This window comes from Geotrypetes seraphini, chromosome 2 (genome assembly GCF_902459505.1).
Source record: "Geotrypetes seraphini chromosome 2, aGeoSer1.1, whole genome shotgun sequence".
Classification (NCBI taxonomy): Eukaryota; Metazoa; Chordata; class Amphibia; order Gymnophiona; family Dermophiidae; genus Geotrypetes; species Geotrypetes seraphini.
Genome location: NC_047085.1, coordinates 225,465,684 through 225,479,568, shown reverse-complemented (window position 1 = coordinate 225,479,568; position 13,885 = coordinate 225,465,684). Strand labels below are relative to the sequence as shown.

The 13,885-nt window shown below is 43.2% G+C and overlaps 1 protein-coding gene across 3 annotated transcripts in view; it reads right to left on the bottom strand.

The window, feature by feature from the left end:
• Window positions 1–13,822, bottom strand: part of WBP11 (WW domain binding protein 11) — a 74,762-nt gene extending 60,940 nt beyond the window's left edge. Inside the window, exon 1 of one of the 3 annotated variants that reach the window (XM_033935029.1) lies at window positions 6,801–13,822. The gene's annotated coding sequence lies outside the window, so the exon portion shown is untranslated. Of the gene's footprint in view, window positions 1–4,663; window positions 4,765–4,818; window positions 4,974–6,800 lie in introns of those variants that run through there. The other 2 variants (XM_033935028.1, XM_033935030.1) reach the window with 2 other exon arrangements.
• Between the last annotated feature and the right edge of the window lie 63 nt (window positions 13,823–13,885).

Below are 13,885 nucleotides of genomic sequence, written 5' to 3'. Positions count from 1 at the left end.
ATGCCAGTGCTTTCGGGCTTATATCTTCAATTAAAGAACTTCAGAGCCTTCTTGTTGGCCGCCATTGCCATCAGATCAAACGTTGGCAGTCCCCATTGATGCATGATGGTGAACACTCTTTGCAACAGAGCCTATTCTCCAACATTCAGGATCTGCCTGATCACTGTCTACTCCCGCCACATGAGCGGCTAAGAGAGCTTGAAGATAGACCTCTGTCCACTAAAACAAGCATGTGGGCTTCTGGTTTCAAGGGAGCACTCTTGGTGCCTCCCTGTCTGTTGACAAAAGGCCACTGCTGTGGCACTGTCTGAAAAGACTCAGACCACTTTGCCCTCCCCAGGAAGGTTTCCATACTCTGGAGCACCAGACGAATGGCTCTTAGTTCCAGCTTGTTGATCGACCACGTCCTCTAAGAGGACAACCACTGCCCCTGAACAGGACACCTCCCACAATGACCCCACAGTCTTAAAGACTGTGTGTGGCGCATTAGTTGGAAGGAGGAGTGTGTGGCGCAGTGGTTGGATCTACAGCCTTGGCACCCTGAGGTTGTGGGTTCAAACCCCGTGCTGCTCCTTGTGACCCTGGGCAAGTCACTCAGTCCTCCATAGCCTCAGGTACGTTAGATAGATTGTGAGCCCACCGGGACAGGTAGGGAAACATACTTGAGCTCCTGATTGTAAAACCGCTTAGATAATCTTGATAGGCGGTATATAAAAATCTAATAAACTTGAAACTTGAAAGCATCTGTCGTATCATCCAGAAGGAGATGTGAAGACGCATGCCCTTGGAAAAAGACCCTGGCTGGAGCCAACAGAATAGATTTTTGTCTTGCCTCTGCTGTGCATGCCAGCAGTGGTGAGAGTATCTGTCTGAAACCTACTTTGAAAACCTGATGGGTGGGGCCCTGGATTCATCTGCTGCATCTAAAGGAAAGAAAATTGACAGGTAGGACATAATTTTACCTTCCTTAGCGCCGCCTGCACGATATCATATAAGGCATCCGCTAGATATGCCAGCCTGGACTCCACATCTGAAAAGTCTGAGAGTAAGGCCGTCCCAGACTCTACCAGGCCATCCGTAATCTGTTTGACCCACTGAAGACAAGCTCATGCCGCATAGGAACTGCACACGGCCGCCTGTAGAGTCAGAGCTGCCACATCAAATGAAGCCTTTAAGGTCAACTCAAGCTTCCTATCCTGAGTGTCCTCGAGTCCCACTCCCCCCTCTACTGGAAGAGTGGTCTTCCTAGACATGGCTGCCACCAATGCATGGCTGCCACCAATGCAAACTCTTGGAAGTTTAAACCTATCCAGCTCTTCCTTAGCCAGAGGATATAACTGTCTCAATGCTTTTGCCACCTTGAGACTTGACTCCGGTGTGTCCCACTGCTCCGAGATTAACGCCTGCATGGCCTCATGAACCGGAAAGGCTCTAGGAGGCTTTCTAGTGCCAGCCATCAAAGGACTGGTAACCACCACCCCTCCTGACTCAGGCTGCGAGATATGAAGGCATTCCAGCGCTTTAGAAATAAACGAGGCCAGCTCTTCCTTATGGAACAAACGTAAGACTGCAGAATCATCCATCTCTGTTCCCACCATCTCATCCACTTCCATGTCCTGCCCATAGGAGTCCCCCCCCCCACCGGAACCAGAGAAAGCAAAAGACGGATCAATGCCAGGAGACGGGAACCCATCTGCATCCGGCACTCCCCAGCATCGCTTGGCCCCTTGATGACTCCCCCCCCCCACCTAACTGTGACCAGGCCAAAGAAACCTGGGCAAAATCACTACTAGAGCTTTTCCCCTCCTCCACCGGGTGTGATCTTTGTCTTTTGGCTGCATAAGGCTTTTTTGGGCCAAACTCTGGCAAAAAAAACAGTGGTAAAATTACCTTCCCCCTGCTTGCATGATGTTCCCTGCTGAAGTGGAAGGACATACCTCTGTTGCCACCGAGGCCTGATCCAGCGAGAGTGGCGCCTGGAAATCTTCCAGCACGTCTTTTGCTCAGGGAGTCATCGCGCCTTCCTGAGCCAACAAGGCTGCCACCGCATCTCCCAAGCACGTGGTAGGACACCCCCTGATGGCGTGCAGCGCTTACTTGGCTTCGCAGCCATGACTGCACAGACCCAACACAGTGCACATGCTCTTCTCAAGCTAGAAAGGCAGAGACTTCTGTACCACTGCAGAAACCCATGCAACCAGGTTCGGGGCTTTTTTTTTTTTTTTTTTAAACTTATGGGAAAGAAGCCATTGATTAAACGACGTCCTGAGCCTTAACAGGTGGAAAGGGTGGGGAAGGGACCTGGGAGAGCCCAGGTATTGTCCACAAAGTTGGCATCATTCAGCCAACACCCCGCAGCTCAACTGAAGCTGAAGCAACAGGAGGAAATTGCCTTCAATCCCAGGAAACAGGAACAAGGAGCTGAAGCCAGAAGTCCAGAAGAATAGAAGCCATCCGACCTGCTGGAGATAGAGCATACTAACTGGCCAGGAGGGATGACATCCAAGATATACACTGGCAAATTGGTTCTCTATCTCCACCTGCTGGTAGATGTATGCTATCCCAAAGGTCTCTGGATTCATCTGCTGCCGACGCTAAGAAAGGTACCTTTGGGCTGCCAATCAACCCAAAGGGTGAGCGGAGAACTCAACCTCCTTACAGCTCCTCACGTAACAAAAGGGGAAGTAAAAACCAGGGCTGTGGAGTTGGAAGCAATTTTTGGGTTACTGGAGTCGGTAAAAAATGTGCTGATTCCAACTGACTCGTAATAGAGTTAAATTGTATGCCATGCAAATATTATAATGCTTAAATTTCTTATATCACAGATAATTTGATTAACTCATTTTTTCAGGACTTTTAGAATATATTTTGATATCAAGTTCTTTGATAATTACAAGATGTAATATATTTTATGATATTTGTATTAGTGAAGGTGACACCTAGAAAAGGACACAGGGTGAACTCTGTCCCTGTCCCCATAAACTCTGTCTGATCCCATCTGCACAAACCTTAAGTGGTTACGATTTTATATTGAAATCATTTTATTAACCTATAGAAAGAAACAATATTCTGTATAACTGTCATTTTATAAATCACAAATACAGAATAAAGATCAACAAAACCCCCATCTCCCCTCCTCTCACCCTTCATACATATCCCCTCCATTACTGAGACAACTGAACAAGTCAAATTACTACAAAATGCTGCATAGAAAAATCATGCTAACAGAATACCTCAGTCACATACACAACACAAATGGCAAATCCATAACAGCTGACCAAACATGATAAACATAAACCAAAATCCCAAGAATCCACACCTTGCATGTAGTACAACACCTATACAGATATATATAAAGGAGTTGGAGTGATGATACCATAAATAAATGCGTCAAAGATTTTTTATGTAACGACTCCAAAGCCCTGGTAAAAACATAGCTGGCCCCACTCCAGCCCACTGGATCACCTTGCAACCCCATAGCCGGCGCTCAAGTTCTTGCCTAAATCAGCAGTGAGCATTGCTTCCAAGGGAACAGCCCCCGAGCGTCCACAATTATTAGTGTAGGCTGGCTAAGCAGGTACTTCACAGAGACACCTACCAGCTACAAACCCTTTCAACACAGGTCTGTGTTTTTCCTACAGAGTTGTCCCAGTACCCTTGGGAACCCCTGTAGCACCCAAAAAAATTTGAGCACCGGTACCCAAAACCTGAAATAAAGAGAAGTCAGAGCATAACAGGAAAAACACCGTCTTAACTCAATTGCAAAAGGGAAAACTGAGGGACTACAGTATAGCCCACTGAGGAAGAAGGTGGAGCCAAAGAAAATGATTGATGCCTTCTGCAAGAGAAACTTGTAGTTTGAGGGTGACTACCTGCTATTTAAGGGCTAATGTGCCTCTTATTCTAGAACTTTGTTTACAAACTGGTTGAATGATAAGCTGATTGACGATATTGTTACATAGAGTTCACAGTCACAACATGAAAAGGAGGGTTATTAAGTGGAGTGCTGGTCCCTGAGTTCATTCTCCTTAACATTTTCATAATATTGCACAGCAGTTCATGGGAAAGATCTGTCTGCTGGCAATACTAGAAACTACAACAGGAAGGGCACATCAGATTACTTAAAACAAAAATGCAGGGAAATAATTTCAAAACGCTTGACAAGTGTGACAACAGGGATGCCAGCTAATTCCTCCTCTAATCCTGAATACAGTATTCTATTCCTCAACATGCATGGCTTCTTTAGTGTGAAACTTTTTTTTATTTATGACAACCATAACAAAAAAACCCCAACAAATTACAAAAGGCCAACTGGCCAGAAGATACACCACAAACCCCTCCCCCCCCAAAAAAAACCCCAAACACACACACACAAAAAACAACAACAATCACCATTACCAGTCATCAATCAAATTTTCACAATGTTATCCCCCTACCCTCCTTACCCAATCCCTATCAAAATATAATCCAGGTATGAAGTACTTGTATGGCTTCTTTAATATGAATGCACAGCTAAGGATACGCATTCTACACAAACCATGTGCACAGACACGAACAAACCCTCAACAATACACACACACTTGTCATGCTTGTGAAATGTAACCTAAAAAGAAAGTGATGATATATAATATACAAAAACTGCGTCCGATTCTTAAGAACGTGCCTCTAAAAGGCTATAGAGGGCCTAGAAAAAGCACCCCTCGGACATCTCAATCACTTTTCCCAGTCCAGCAGGCCTCTCCATTCGCGATCCGCCACTTCTTCCCCCCGTCCCCCATCTATCCTTCCTCCCTACCTAGCTACCGTTTAAATTCATACCCGAGGCCGCCCGCAACTTTCCTTCTCCGGTGCACCGACGTCCCATCCGGCTCAACTTCTTTCTCTAGGATGTTTTCGGCCCAGCCGGAAACAGGAAGTTGCGTAGAGGAAGGCGGAAGTTGTCGCGAGCGATCTCTAGACCAGTTGGAAGATGGGACGCGGAGGAGGCGGGGAATTTGAAAAGGAGGGGAGTGGGGGGAAGATACTGCTGAATCGGGGCTGGCGGAGGGGGACAGAAACAGATACCAAAACGGGGACGGAGGGAGAGAGGGTGCGAGTCGTCCAGTGTCCGCTTCTTCCGGGTTGCCTCTAGGAGGCCGACGTTCAAAGCTGGGCGCTAAAGACCACAACACAAAAACCCCTTTAATGCAATAACAGTGTAGCAAAATAATGCAAGATTTTCCAAAAGAAGTCTCATGCAAATTAGGGTTACCATATGGCTCCAGAAAAAGGAGGACGGATTGAGACCTCTAGCCTTTACTTCCACTGAAAGCAATGGAAGTAAAACCGGGATGTTTCAATCCATTCTCCTCCTACTGGAGCCATAGGGTAACCCTAAATGATATATGCAGTTAATTGGCACAAACAAATGGGGAGGATCATGCCTAGCACATATGCACAAAGGCCCTGATTCTATAAACAGTGCAGCTGAGCGCGGCTGTCAATCATCTGCTAGATGCTGTTTATAGAATCGAACCTAGCCTTGCCTAAGCACTTTTATGTATCAGTAGGTGTTAAAAACTTAGATACATATGAAGTGAGGGAAGATCATAAGAAATCTAAAACCTGGGATGCCTTCTGTGAGGTTCCACAAGGCTCCCCTCTTTCACCATCACTGTTCAGGCAGTTCTCCTCCAAACAAGTCCATACTTGTAGCCCACTCCTTTATGTATACATTGCAACACATATCTATTTTGATTGAGGATCTAAGTACATGGTGTCACATGCTAGGCTCCTGGTTAGGACCATGGACGGCACTAGTAGTGATACGCTTTGATCTGGGCGTGTTCCCTTTGAACTGGGGAACCCTTCAGGGAAGTACAGCTTAGGGCAGGGGTAGGGAACTCTGGTCCTTGAGAGCCGTATTCCAGTTGGGTTTTCAGGATTTCCCCAATGAATATGCATTGAAAGCAGTGCATGCAAATAGATCTCATGTATATTCATTGGGGAAATCCTGAAAACCCAACTGGAATACGGCTCTCAAGGACAGGAGTTCCCTACCCCTGGCTTAGGGAATCACCTAGGGTTATTGTTGAAATGATGTGGTGCATAATAATGACATCCAAATAGTTTTCAGTTTTTATTCTGACCTTCAGCTAGCCATAAGTCAGGATAGCCAGGTTCAACAAATCAGAAGAAAACCACTTTTTTTCCCTGTTTGTCTCAGAATCAATGCAAAACAATTTCCCCATGGGCTTTTAGGCTCAAGCAAGCTAGCATTAAGGAAACTAGAACCAGTTAGAATAATTTGCTTAGTAAGCAAAACCCTCAGAATCATAATTCCCACCCTGATAATTCAAAGTACAGGTTCTTTCCCCACTCCCCAAAAAAAGGTTTCCCCAAATAAAAGCAGTTGTTGCAGTCTCATACACATGTGGTAGGACAGTTCAATTGGGGAAGGCATCAGGAAACAAACTTTACTAAAATAATATCCAAATATGGCAAATATGAGCATTCTTTGTTTCACTGCTCCACAGTCCTTGGAGCCGGCACACCTGGGCATTTCCCGGCTGATTGACTTTCAGCCCTTCTTGATAGCAAAGATTAACACAGGCAAAAGAAAAATAACAATGCCCATAACACAGTGCAACAGTTGTTTTCCACTTCAAGGGGCTGTTAATTACACTCAAATCACAGCTCAAAAAAGGAGTGTAGTCCAGAGAATGAAACAAAAAAAATAGTCCTCAAGTTTTGATTGAAAGCCTCTGCCTTTAAAGCACAGCAAAATCACTTCACATTAATGGTTAAAGTTAAACACTCACATTCTCATGGTTCCACTTTCATAAACTCTGGATACACTTTTGGTTCTGCTGGCAATTCCACTGTGTCCATTGTTTCCAAGGGTTTTGGGCTCTCAGAGGCTGGAGGAAAAGACTTTTTCCTCTCCTTCTGACATTTCTATCTCTCTGCCCCGCCATAGCTCAGAAGAAGTTCTCTGCTCCTCCTGTGTCTTCCTCTCTTCCTGGTTCAGAGCTCTCAGCTTATAGCCACACCCCCTCTTCCTAGGAAGAGGGATGGGGCTTAGCTCTCTGGGAAAGAGATTGTGGCTTCTATCTTCACTACACTGTGACTGCCTTAAAGGGACAGGTTGCTTTTTGTACACAGTAAACTTGGCAGGCTTTACAACAGCTTTGTTCTGGTAGACAATTTCCTGGCTGTTGCTACTGTGCCAGTCCCTATCCTGTTCCATCTCACTTTCTGAGGAGTAGTCGGCAATCTATGGGGCTTTGGCACTAACCTGATCAGCTCTTCTGATCAGGGACCTGGTGGTTTTGTTTTTTTTTTCTATCTTTCCCTGGGACAAAACCAGGGCTAACAGTGGATTTGTCACATTGGTCACAGTGGAACTTTCTTAAATTAAACAAGCAGAAGACGAAGGTGCTATGGTTTGGTGATCACAACTCAATACCTCATTCAGAGTTAACCCTGAAGCTCATGATTAATAAAACGCCAAAAGTATTAGAAGTAATTCTAGATTCCAATCTCACCATGGGCGAACAGATTATGTATGGGACTGCACTGTGGTTATGATGGTCCCAACCAGCAGCCTCTGCTCTAGATTTCACTTTGATTTCATTTGAGCACTAAGATATGCAGATCTGAACACAGCACTGTACGTTATTCACTTTGTTGTTGAGATGGATGAGATAAAACTAGGTCTCCATTTTTAAACTGACTTTATTTACAACTAAAGATAAATAGCCTGTGTGGTGTGTATTTTTACTTATAGAATATGCCCATATGAGATATATACTCTAAGCATATGGGGACAAATTAAAACCATCTGTGCAGACCATATAGCAGCTCTCTTCATGCTTAAAGTTATACTAAAGTTTTGGCTAACTATCAAAATGACTATTCAGCTCTTTCTGGTGACCAAAGCTGAGATATGAAGCCACATTTGCCCTCCATGTAATCATAGCCATGTATCATTGCCAATAGCTGCTTAACTTACACAGAATTTGTAAGGGGGCATATTCAGGGGCAGAGCATGGGTGGGACATAGGCAATAGAATATAGATACATAGGCAAGACTCCCATTTACATTTGTAACTTACAGAATTGTAAATTATGTGTGTCCCTGCCATATTTAGGCCTGTTGGTGTAAGTACAAATGCCTAAAAGTTAGGAAGGTCAATTCCAGGTTACGCTAGTATTCTATAATGGAATCTAGGTGCCTAGGTTCCGTTCTAGAATAGAGTCTATCCCTATACCCTTGGGGCACCCAGTTATAGAATAACCTTCATAGCGTACATATTTTATGCACTTAATAAGTATAATTATATAAATACACCCACGTGAAACAGATTATATAAAAACACACATGTGTTGCACATGTGAAACAGAACTAACTTATTTACTAAAGGTTTTCTTCCATATTGCATCAATGAAAAAAAATGTTTAGAAAATAGGGCACAAATATATGTGATGTGCATTTGAATTATAAGAAGTATACATAAACTTGACATATATTTTTTTGGGTATGTGATGAATTTATTACATATATGTCCAAGGTTTGCAAACTGTCCTGTAGCCCCACAGTCAATATAGTTTTCAGAATATTCACAGTGATTATGAATGAAAAATTTACATTTGCATATTGTATCCAAAATATGCAATTATCTCATGCTGACAGGGCTGTATTAAGGAATAGGTTAACCAAGGCTGTCTCTAGAGCCCACAAGTTTAGGGAATTGGGGGAGGAGGGAGGCCCTGTCAGATCTGCTTAGAAACTAAGAGGTTAGGAATGCCAGTTTTATCTGAATTGTTTTAGGACTGTATACATTGTTTTACAGAGACATGGTTCAATGATTATACAGTCATTCTGGACTGCAGTCTTTTTAGAGAGGGTCAAATGGATAGAGCAGTGGTACTGTATCTGTAAAACAATATTAAAGGAACTGATATGCAGAGTAATTGGAAGGATGGGTAAAGCATCTGGCCATTTTTCAGATCTCTATAGCTCTCCCTGTTTTACTGAGCCTGCCCTGTCTGCTAGCAGCAGAGGATTTAGGTAGGATCCAGCCAATAAGAAGGAAGCTCTAGTGAAAGAGATTGCTGGTAGTATTCAGCCAATAGAAAACCAGTGGGAGCAGCTGTAGCCACAGGAAGGGAGGTGTTGTGTTGTGCAAGTGAAGTGGAAGGTTCAGACTGAAATGGGGCACTGGGCTAGCCTTGAAGATGACCAGTGAATATCCTGGGGAGGGGGCTGTATTTGCTGATAAGAAGACGAAATTGAGGAGGGAATAGGGGTGAGGGGAAGTGCTAGGGTACTGCTGCTGGCTAAGGAAAATATCAGGCAGCAAATGGAAGAATATTATATGATACCTGAGTTGGTGGATTGTATATTATATGATACTAGAGTTGGTGGATTGTGGGAGTACACTGACTGGACACATGAGCTGCAGGCAGCAGCCTAGCACCAGGAAAGTGTGTGTGCACATGTGTATCTGAAGAACGACAGTGTGGACATATGCTGGGGCAACTGAATATTTTAAATCTCCACATATGGGTGCATGTATATGAAGAGCAAAAGTGCATTTATGTGTCTGAAGAAAATATACTTTTCTTGTCAACGCTTCTAGAAAAAGCTGTAGCAGAACAGACTGTGCCATTTTAGGATGATGCAAATTCTTTCCACCCTAAACAACCTGGCTTTTGCACGGGTCATAGCACTGAAACAGCCCTTTTGGGAATGCTAGATGAGAGAGATGGTCTCTAGGGAGTCCTTGTAATTCAGTTAGATCTTAGAGCAGCCAAAGACATGGAACATCTTTTTGGTTGATAAGTCAAATAAACCAATCTCCAAGCTCTCTAGTTGCTGATAGTATGTTGGGCAAAATACCGGTGATCCACACTATTCTGCTGCCTGTGAGTGCAGCATATGATGTAGTCATTCATTGCTGCTTTCTAGACTGGATCAGACAGGTGTTGCTAGAGTGGTCTTAAACTGGTTTTGGTTTTGGTTTTTACAAGGGCTGATTGAAAAGTAATGAGGCTGCCCCTGTTTTCATTCCATGAAGCAGATGTGGCAACGCTGTGCTGGTTCTTGTGAAGATCATGAAGCGACATTTCCGAACCTGCAGTTGGACTGCCGTAGTCTTCATTGTTGGGTCACAGCGAGAGGAAGAACTTCATATGTTTCATCATAGCAGATGAGGAAGACGTGTCTGTGAGAGTACACCAGAGGCGTGTGATTGATTTTTGTGCCATGCTTGCTTGCTGTAACATTTCAAGAGTTTTATTACTGCTTTTTCCAAGTTTAACACAAAATTCAGTCACACACTCCTATTATTTACATCGTGTTTATCAGTGATGGTAAAGAAATCTTTTGCAGCTGTTAGGGAGATATGATCACACAAGCATTTTTTGAAGGGATCATAGGGCATTAAAGACACTCTTATATGCACCTGTAATAAATTATCTAGATTATTGTGATTTATTACTTGTAGGGAGCCCACTTGGTTCAATAAATGGCTTCAACTTAGTCTAGTCATCACTGTTTGATTAATCTATAATGCTAAGGTGAAGAATGCTAAATTTCCCTTTGGTTACAGGACCAGAGCTGGCTGCTGATTTTAACTCAGATCAAGTTTAAAATTTAATCTTGGCCTACTGTGCTTATTACACTGGTATTTCATAATCTTACATTCTCAGGAACAAATCTTTTAGGCCCTCTTTTACTAAGCAGCAGTAGAAGTTTCTACCACTGCCTGGGGTTCTAAATGCTCCAATGCTCATAGGAATTCTATGCTCTCTGGGTCATGGTAGAAACCTCTACTGCAAAAATGTGGTGGGGGTGGGGGAGGGTTAGTCTTTCTAGCTGTATCTATGTTGTAGCTTAATACATCACACTGCATTTAGCTGCTTGGCCCCTACTTCTCTGCCGCAAAATATTTGCCTTAAGGCCTTTTTTGTAACGGTGGGAAAAAAATAGTTGTTTAATCAGGCCTTCAAGTATCCTTCAGGTTAAGGAGGCGACCTTTGTTATGGAAATATGACATTCCTGCTTTGTCTCTGCGGCTGGAGTCATTGGGTTTTCTTCTGCAACCTTATCCCTTTCCTTTTGTAACCTGCTCTTTGTGTCTTTGTTTTAACCTTTTGTGATTATCTTATTTTTAGATTCCAAATTGTTTTGGTTGACTTGTTTTATATTCTGTTTTCATCTTATTGTAAATTGCTTTGGTATTAAATTGAAAGGTGGTATATACAATTTTACTAACTAAAGCACTCTTTTACTAAGCCATGGTAGAGATTTATACCCTGGCTTGGGGCATTAAATGTTCCGATGCTGCTGCGATGCTCATAAGAATTCTATGAGCATCAGAGCAGCATCGGAGCATTTAGCACTCCAGGCCATGAAAGAAATCTCTACCATGGCTTAGTTAAAAAATAAAAAAAAGGGGGGAGGGGATGATTTAAATAAATAAAGATGGCACATGTGTGATGTTTGTGACTTTCGCTGGTAGGACAGTGTCATATGGAGTAGGAAAGTTCACTGGTATAAAATGTAGCCATATAAATACCAGCTTTCAACCTGGGGAATTTACCCAGCTAACTAGTTATTAAGACACATTTCTTTGAAATTGTGTCCTGAACTGCCTCCACTCTGTCTGTATCCTTTCAGAAGCACCAAATAAAGCTGCATATCATTCCTTTTGGTTTTCATTTAGGAAGCCTTATTAATACTTAAGACTGTCTAGATTTATACCTCAGACACATTGCCTATTTGCCTCTTTTTTTGGGTGGGGGGGGAGGAGAAGTAGTCTACTCGTGCTATTTCTAGTTTGTACCAGAGGCAATGGCGAGTGAAAATGACTTGCCCAGCTGCTCTGGTTTTCTGCCCACTCCACTTGAAGCATGTGCTTGCAGAGCTCTCAGTCCTCACTTATAACCTGCCACTACCACAAACTAGTCCCTGCAATTTTCCCATGCTGCTTTTGGGGAGGTAAAGTGTGGCAGCTTGCAGGGAAGACTATGACTGAAGATCACGGGAGGGGATGAGGATGAGAAAGAGTGAATGTGCTTGGGCAGGTTGATTAAAAAAAGTAAATTGAGTCCATGGTAGGGGCCCACAAATGTATATTTGCTTGGGGCCCAATATTGTATTAATTCAACCTTGCTCACTGTGGATATTATGAAATTCATTTGGACATGGGATCTACAGGACAGGTGTGGGAAGACCTGATATGTCATATATTCCTTTTGATTTCTAAATAGCACTGTGTTGTTAAATATAGACAAGCTTGTGATGTGTGAACAAATTATAGATGTAGTTGATAAGAGGGGACCCACTCTTAGCCACCTCCAATATATTCACACTGCCATTCTAATTAAGAGAAGTAACAACCGATTGTCCACTACTCTATATAGGAAGCCTGTGGCTCGGAATACTTTACTCCATTTTTTAAGCTTTCACCCATACAAATTGAAATATAGCCTCCCAATAAGCCAATTTTTAAGGATACGAAGGGTATGTTCAGATCTCAATGAGTTTATGCAAGCATCAGTTGAAATGAAGGAGCATTTTTGCCTTAGGGGGTATCCAGAGAACTCCATCCATAAAGAATACTTACGGGCACGATATGCCCAGCGTGAACTATTGCTGAAAGATAAAACTGACAACATTGAAAGAACACACACTACCCCGGAGGACAAAAGAAAAATTTGTGTCCTACCTTTTTCAGATGCAGTGAAAATAGTGATGAAATCAATTAGGCAACATTAGAAACATAGAAAATGACGGCAGAAAAGGGCCTCGGCCCATCAAGTCTGCCCACTCTAATGACCCACCCCCTAACTTCACCTCCCAAGAGATCCCACATGCCTATCCCATTTTTTCTTAAAATCTGGCATGCTGCTGGCCTCAATCACCTGCAGTGGCCCATTCAAAGCACTTGAGAGGGCTTGACAGAACCATTGAGGGTCATCGATGGCAAGATCCACAAACTAAAATTAACATCTATGCCCACAAGAACACCAACTGTAGGACTGATTGGGTTATATACATTATAATATGCCCGTGTCCATCAGTGTGTTGGTCGCACCAAATGTCCAATACAGGTGCGTCTCAATGAACACAAATCCCGTATAAAAACGGGGGCGTTACAAGCCCCCTTGGTACAACATTGGATTCAAAATAAACACACTGTGGACCATATCCAATGGAGGGTCATAGCGAATCTGACAGGTATGAGAGAGGGTGGAAACAAAGAGGAAAAACTTAATTTTTTTAGAGCAAAAATGGATTTATAAACTAAATACTGTTATACCGTTCGGGCTAAATTTTGAGTTAGAATGGACGACTTTGTTTTGAGGTCGAAGGTGGCCGGCCCCCAGATTAAATGACACAAACAAATAGTTGGGGAGTGCTTGAAAGTTAATACTATACCACACACATTAATGTAGATGAGCCTCCCCCCTCTTGGGCCCAGTGGTGTCGTCGGTCTGATGTCATCGCCTAAGGCTAGAGGGAGGGGTATAAGAACTGACGGTAGCATGCTGTGGCCATCTTTGTTTACAACACTGGGTGGTCAGCTAGTCATGGCTAAAAGCTAAATTAAGGTAAGATTCTCAGTTTTGGAGGATGTCAATGTAAATAATTATATTACTTTGACTAAATGGTTGTAGTTTTTAAACAAATGGTCTTGTAGGGATATTAGCCTTGAAAAAACCCCGATGAAAATCAGGGGAGGGAAATTTCAAGGTGATGTTAGGAAGTACTTCTTCACTGAAAGGGTGGTCGATCATTGGAACGAGCTGCCTCAGCAGGTGATTGAGGCCAACAGCGTGTCAGATTTTAAGAGAAAATGGGATATTCATGTGGGATCTATAGGGGAGTAAGAAT